General features: G+C 41.3%; 1 protein-coding gene across 1 annotated transcript in view; it reads right to left on the bottom strand.

Annotated features, from left to right (window-relative positions):
- Window positions 1–756: 756 nt before the first annotated feature.
- Window positions 757–7,979, bottom strand: part of tafa5l (TAFA chemokine like family member 5, like) — a 72,309-nt gene continuing 65,086 nt past the window's right edge. The window contains exon 6 of the mRNA XM_026927952.3: window positions 757–6,716. The gene's annotated coding sequence lies outside the window, so the exon portion shown is untranslated. The remainder of the gene's footprint in view (window positions 6,717–7,979) is intronic.

Genomic DNA, 7,979 nt, shown 5'->3' with positions numbered 1-7,979 from the left:
GCTTTCTGTCCTCCTCCCTTCAGGGAGCCCGACCATTGGAAGCTCAATTGTACGTGTCCAGTGCGAGCACTGGACGCGTAGGTCCACAGAACTGCCCTGTGGAGAAAGGCGGACTCGAAAGCCAGAGATTCTACAATCCACCGGCTGAGGGTCTGCTTAGAAGTCCTCTGGTCTCCCCAGTCCCCTGGGGGTCAAGGCTCACTCTACCCGAGCGGTGGCGGCCTCTAAGGCCTTTCTGGCAGGTGTGTCCTTACAGGACATCTGCAACGCGGCAGGATGGTCCACGCCCCTGACCTTTGCCAGGTTTTATGACCTAGATACGCGAGCCACTCCCGGCTCCTCTGTCCTTGTGCCTTAGGCTTGCCTCCTCCTGGAGGCAGGGACTTGTAAGTCTGGCGGCGTGGGTATACTCGTTCCCATAGCGTTTCGTGACGCAGCTCGAGTTCCTGAAGGGGAACGTCTCCAGGTTACTTATGTAACCATGGTTCCCCGAGGGAACGAGACGCTGCGTCTCGGTGCCACACTTCCGGCGTCCCTGCGGCGCTTGCTTCATTTTCCAGTAAGCTAACGCGGGGCTCGCCGCTCGGGCTTTTATGCTTCCGGGTCGCTATGTCACCCCGCCCGTGACGTCTCGCCCATCTATTGGACGGATTAGACACGTGATTCAGAGCGCGGTCACGCGGGGGCATTCCCATAGCGTTTCGAGACGCAGTGTCTCGTTCCCTCGGGGAACCATGGTTACATACATAACCTGGAGACGTTTTCTGTAACATTTCTTTCATACTCGTATGTCCTTTGTTATTTAATCAGTTTGTGGAATTTTCTAAACATGCCTCTGTTAAATCAGTTAATAGGGGTGGACAAATCGCTAGCCTGAGCGCCTGGGACACACATATTACTTATTCAGGCTATCAGAGTTTCATTCACAGTTGCCTACCAGACAAACACATTCAGTAATCTGTTGATATTACGGTCACCAGTGTTCATTTTACTTCACTTGTCCAACGACCAGATAAAGAAAAGCTCTACTACCTGTCGACTCCCCCATTAAAAACATTTCATTTGAAATGTTCATTGAAACACAACACCAGTTGGTTCATATATTTCTTAGTGTGATGTTGCTGATGTGGCATGTGCTACTCTTTTCTGAATCCTGCCACCTGTTGCACTATGCACATGAACTTTGGCTGTTAGTAGCAGGTATTAATTAGCTTGAATGGATGCTAGACGATCTTTCCAGAATCAGAAATACAAAGGATGTGGAATCAATGACAAAACTGAGCAAAATACAGTACAGTGCAGCACAAAAACTGTTACATAACTCTAATGCTAGCACAACATGGTGCTCCTCAGACTCCAATAATGTCTTTTGGTGTGAGAGAACACCACAGCTCATAGCCAAAATGTGAGCCAAAGATGTTCTGCCTTTTTGTTAATGGCACAAACATGATGCTTCTTCAGCAGAGAAATTATCAGGAGAGAATAAAGATTTTGGCTACAAAAGTCACAATGAACATAATTAACTTGTCATACTGTTGAATTTAATTATGTTATTTGCTGCTATTTTGCCTAGTTAATCAGACTTCCGGGCAGCAGAACACAGGACTGGACAACATACTGGAGCTTTCACTTGATTTCTCCACACTTGGATAAAAAGGTAGAAAAACACTGCACTCGAAAAGGGGAAGATAAAATTTGATAATAGCTGTACAAGCACTGAATGCTGGATTTCTCTTATGCCTTGGTTTTCGAGTGTTTGTCGAGTTTCATTCTCTGCATGAGTAACAGCAGCATATTCATGTGTGTGTTTGTGTCCGTGTTTGTGTGTGTGTGTGTGTGTGCTTAAAGGCAAATGGCTGTCTTTTGACATACACACATCCCATGGGCCAATGAGTACTCTTATAGGTCAGCAATCCCTGTGAGGCTATCTGAGAGTGAAAGAAAGAGGCAGCGGCAGTTAGAGTCAGTAATCCTCTGTGCCCAACAAAGGCTATATCTGACAGATACGCAATAAGCAACTCCATCAGTAAGCTTCATCTTTGATTCTTAGTTAAGTTACTGAAGTTACTTACTTCCTGAATCTGAATCAGAGTGAATTTAGTACTTTTGGTTCATTGCTGTTTGGTTTGTTTTGCGTTTTCACTGTATATAATTAAACAAACCAAAAATAAAATTTAAAAAAATGATGAAAAAAGTCTGTGTTGAAATCATAAAAGTCACCCAGGCATGGGGAACACGGAGCTGCACTCAATATGTTGGGAATTGAACCCGGGTTGCAGCGGCTAGAGCGCCGAGGCCTAACCACTAGCCCTCCAGAAACCCAGCTACATGCAATGTATTACTAGATAATTCTAGAAATTACTAGTTTAAAACTAGTTTTATCCAGGCTTGGGAACAGCACTGGGAGTGCACCGTCTTGGGCAACCCCAGTGGCTGGAGTTGGTTCCCGGGGCAGGAATCGAACTCGGGCCGCAGGAGTGAAAGCACCAAAACCTAACCACTAGTCCTCCAGAGACCCAGCTGCATACAATATATTACTGGATAATTCTAGAAATTACTAGTTTAAAACATTTTGTGTATCACATCCACTGTTTATTTATTCTTTTTGTTTGTCAGTCAAATTTCCAGAACATCACATTTCCGCAGCACTTAGCTCTGTCTGCAAAACACATGGCGTGTTTGGTTAACGTCCTGTAATTGGGTCGGTTCAGGATCAAAATGCTTTCTCACTACAATCAAACCACCCTACAATTTGGTTGCAAAGGTAGTGAGACCTCATGAACAAGAATTTTGACACATTTGATGATTTTTCTGTTGTGTGAAAAGAACCAAAAACCTGTTTATTCAAAACTCACTTGTAATGCAAAGTCTAAGAGAGAGTTGTTGTCAGTCAAAAATTTATGCAAAACACATTTTTGTAGAATACATATTTTTGCAGAAATATGTTGCTTTAATATTACAATTTAATGATTGTATTTTTAAATTTATATCATCATGTATCTGAATGTTTACTGATTTAACAAGTGCGCCTAGACTTCCATTATAGGTGTGTTTCAAGTCAACTGGGTTTACCTTTTTGCCTTGTTTATGAGGAAATGTTTTGAAAAATCTTGCGGATAGTGCTCATATGCTACAGATAAAATAGAAAAAGAATATTCCTTAAAAAGTAGTCATGCGGCATATCCAGACTCAATCCCTGCTCTCATGAGATGTCTACATGTGTCAAACTACTCTTGTTTCTCCACTCCCATATGACTCCATCATGTAGATGCCTTGGAAGGCAGCTCTGTTCCGATGAGGTTTAAGTCATGTGTTTTTTTAATGTGTCTGCCTGAAGCATTATGGTTTGACAGATAAATCGCATGAGTCCCTGAAGCACATGGGCTCATATGAAGAAGCTAAAGTCCAGAGATCAGCCATAACGAGACCTGCACGCCACTGTCCGGCTCATAGATTGATGTTGCAGTGCTATTGATTCCGTATCTCCAAGTAGTGCTTACGATGAGTAAATATGTACATAAATATGACAGTAAGATGACACCGGAATGGATGGCTGTGTCAGAATGAAATAGCACTGCGGTCTCTTGGGCCTTTAATAGAGTTGCCTGTTGGCTACTGATGAATGATAAATTGGCAATCGGTGGCCCTATTGCATTAAAATGTGCTCTTATCTGGATAAAATTACGCACATGAAAATGCACAGGTGTCCCAATATGACCAGATGAGAAAGCACCATCTCTGCAGGTGGCCTGGCTCACGTCGTGATTGGATCACAGGGAGAGTCAGCCAGGTGTGAATACAATCCCTACAGTGGGTTCATATTAAGGTCTTCAGATTATATCAAAAACCCTGCAGGCTGCTGCTTTAGCAGATGAAGCTGAACATATGGCTGCTCGTTTTGAAGTATGGCATTCATTTATCTTATATGGAAAAAAAAACAACTTGTTGCCCTCTGAGAGATAACTTGGATGACCCTTTCCTCAGCAGAGGAAAATTAGGTACTGGCTGAACACCCTAATCATCTCTGGTCATCCTACACCTGCCATGTTTTATCTCAGTTCATTTCGGAGAAACTATTACAGCTGGCTCACATCCCACCAGTTCACCAGGTTTGCACATGAAATGAGATCCAATTGTAATGCAAACAGAAGTATAAGGGCCAACATTTGAGCATTCATTATTTAAATAAGATATTCAGATACGGATTGCATTTTAATGCTAGGTCTAAATGGGTCTAAATAGGACTGAATGGCAAATTGGCCCATCTTTAATAGTCTGTGTATACACTACGCTGGTCTTGCTGAGCTGTAGCAATGTGCAATTCATTTCAAAGGGAATCTCAGCGACGTCCTCTTTAATGGATCAGTTTTTAAGTGAGAGTGCTCACTTACTGCGAGGTGAGTTGCAACTGCAGTGAAAACACTGAAAAGCCTTTAACTCAAACCCTCCTTCCTTTAAACCAATGCTCAACTTGGTCTTGTATATGAGTTGAAACCTGTAGCAAAAAAAAGAGAGGCAGAGCTAAGCAACTCTAGGGGTGGAGCTAAATTGTGTGAACGAAAACGTTAAAAAGTCTTTAGTGAAAAGAAATTAGTGAAATCCATTGCATGGTAAAGTTTCTAAGTGAAATTTGATTGTATAGTTTTTTATAGGTCTAGAATCAGTTTAATTACAACCAAACTTTCAGTGATGTTCTTTCAACATGAGAAGATTCCAGACCTTTTCAAGACTTTTTTCAGATTTTATTTAAACTTTCGGTTTGTTCAGTTGTCTTGCTAAAGTTTGTTAAATTTACCATTCATTCCTCACCCTGTCACAGAGTATAATCCAAGCAAGTCTGTGGATAAACCTCATTTCTGCCACCTGTACTCACAACTTTATTCCTTCATGACCACAGGTGAGGATAGGGACATAGTGTGACTGGTAAAAAGAGAGCTTTGTTTGCAAACTGAGCTCTGGCTTCACCATCATATGAGGGTCCAGTGACCGTAACGTTTGTTGATCTCATGCTTTCTTATCCACAAAAAGAAGATTTGGATGTGGCTGTGTTAGTGCACAGAATTAGTTTTCGGAATTTTCTCATTTCCAGATTTGCCAGATATGTGCAGGAACACTGTTTTAGTAGACCAATCGAACATTCAGATTTGGCTGTGATTTGAATAAATTAGTGATGAGGATATTTAGAACCATGTACAATGTTTCGTTTTATCTTTGCAGTGTTATGTCCTCCTTCACAAAATTGCTTGTGGTTTGGCTCGTTTTTAAATGCTGTTGTTGAGAACAGACTCACTTGTCACATCTCTCAGGTATCTGGACATAAAGACCATAGACAGAAAAAGAGAGCGGGGAGAGAGAGACAGAAAGAGATTTTCTCCTGTTATTTCTGGGAACGGTACGGCATGATGAATGGCTGAAGTCTCTCCTTGAGTTTCTCAGTAATTGGAAGCGAGGGATGTTGTGCTCTGCATATTTGCCAGAAGCATAACAGACTTTATTAGGAACCATAAAACACCATTAAAATTCACAACCGAGGGAGCTCTGCCTACCCCTCCAGACTGATAAATTACTAACCTACCGTTCACTGAAAGTGGCCATTTTCTTTTTGCCTGTTTTTCTATGCTCGCTAGACCCTGCTGCGTACAATCCTCATGTCCATCATGTAACTTATTTTTAAAAGAAACACTCTCTGGTGTGGCTTATCATTTTTTCAGGCCACCAACTTAACAATAAGCTAAGAGAAATAAGAGGCAAACATGTTTCTCACTCCTTGGACACTGGAAACATAGAAATCTACATGATGGATGTTCAAGCAACAGAACACTGATATAATCTGATCCCGTCGGCACACGTGGCACTGTGATGCACGCATGTACACAAACACATCCTTTATTTCCTATCTACGTAAAAGGATTCTTCTCATGTGTCATTGCATGTTGCCTCAGAGGCAAAATGGAGCATTCATCAAAACAATATACCCAATCCTATGTAGACAGACCCTTGAAAGAAAAGAGTGAAGGAACTCAGGAAAGCACGATGCAGCTGGATAGTCTCTTACACTTGAAAATACCAGACAGTAGGATCAACACGATCAAAGACTTCCTGTTTTCATTAACAGGAGAAAGACATCAAGAAGTCTACATGGCGAAGCAATGAGTCGCCTCAGCCGATTGATGATACTGTCCATTTCATTCTGTAGACAGTTTACATTTGCTTGTGGTTATTTTATGAGATACACTTGCCCGAAAAGCAAAACACTTCCTGTCTGTAAGTTGTCTCTGGGATGGAAAAAGAGTCTGAAATTAGTCATAAGAGCTTTTTTTTTTTTTTTTTTTTTTTTGGATAGTGGAGCATCCAACATCCCAAACAGGATTATGTTATACTCCTACACTCCGTGTCAGCAGCTTGTTCTGCATCTTCAGAGAATTGAAGCAATGTGCTTCTTTTGGCCTTAATAATACTCTCCAGTGTATATCAGATTTATGGGTTTTACAGTTCATTTGCCGATGATCTCATCATAAACCTTTAAGAAGGACACTGGAGGTGTTTGACTGTCCATGTCCAAAGAGTCAGGCTCCTGTAAGGGTGGAGGAGGTGGAGGAGACTGGTGGCTTGGTGGTGGGGGGGTCTTGTTTTAGCTCCAAGGTGCGAGGATGGATAAGATGTGCTGTCTGATGAATGTCTTCTAGTTCGCGATGTTCACGTGAATGTCAATAGACCTGCGTGCAGAGAAAGAGAGAGCGTGAGCGCAGCAGGAAAAACACTGCGTGTTATGATCAAAGGAGATGGAGAGAAACGGGCAGCATGCAGTGTTCTGCTTCATGTCTTTTTTTTCAGCTCGCATTTGCATTTTCATTGATCTTCTCGCTTATTTTGTTTTCATGCGGTTCGCAATAAAATTCCATCACGCCTCGTGCGTCATACTTTATAGCAAGGAGGGGAGGTGGAAGCTCGATGGATGGATTCTAGATCAGATTTTTTTTTATGTAGAAGAGAATTTTTAAGATTTATATTAAAAGATACAGCAGAGGATACAAATGTGATACGACCACATTTTTGCATGACTTACTTCAAGACTTTAATATCTGTGTGCACCAATTTCTGTTTGCTCTCACCCAATGAGCTGGCATGTGTCCAGCATAATCCCTGCAGTTTCTCATTAGCCACCTTCCCACATCAGCCTGAGAATCTATAATTCAACTACAGTCACTGGTATTAAAACTAACAGTCTCCCTAACACGTTTTGCCACTTAAATAAATAATTCAGCATGGGAATTTGTAAAATTCACTGACCAAATGAATCTTTAATAGGCTTAAATATAATTTCACAGATCGGAGTAGAATTTCACAAGTTCCAATCCTCCTTTCACAAATAAATATTTATGATTTCTCCACTTCCCCGTTTCTTCCTGTGTGTCTGTAATTGCCTGTGATTCATGTGGTTTTCTCTCTGTCGAATCGGGAGAGATCAGTCTTCTGATGATGAGGCTGCAACAAACTGGAAATGCAGAAAGAACCGCCATGGGCTTCAACACAACTCGTGCCATATATAATTTTTTCCACATCGTTTTTTTAATAATGCATGAAATAGTCCAAACATCTGACAGAGTAAATTTGTATCTGTGTGTACATCATGTAGTTGGGGCTATACAGTAGACTAAGCTGCCAGTTTATCTTGTACAAGAACTTATTGGCCATTTTATCATGTAAACCTACCATACAGGTGCATTTTGTAGGTATAAGATTAATAAATGTTGTTATGCACAATTTGCTATCAATGAAAAGGGACCACTGCTGATCAGATATTATTTGGGTAGAACATCATTCTTATCACAGTAGTGACTCTGACATAGTGGTGCGTTTGTAGCAGAGTAGATATTATTAAAACCTCATCATGCCAATTATCTCTTCATAGTTGTGCTTTTGGATGTTTTCTTTTTTTTAGTTTCTCACTCACTGAGAGTGGAAACATCTTGGATTTG

Source organism: Pangasianodon hypophthalmus, chromosome 8 (genome assembly GCF_027358585.1).
Source record: "Pangasianodon hypophthalmus isolate fPanHyp1 chromosome 8, fPanHyp1.pri, whole genome shotgun sequence".
Classification (NCBI taxonomy): Eukaryota; Metazoa; Chordata; class Actinopteri; order Siluriformes; family Pangasiidae; genus Pangasianodon; species Pangasianodon hypophthalmus.
This window is presented reverse-complemented; position numbering and strand designations above follow the sequence as displayed.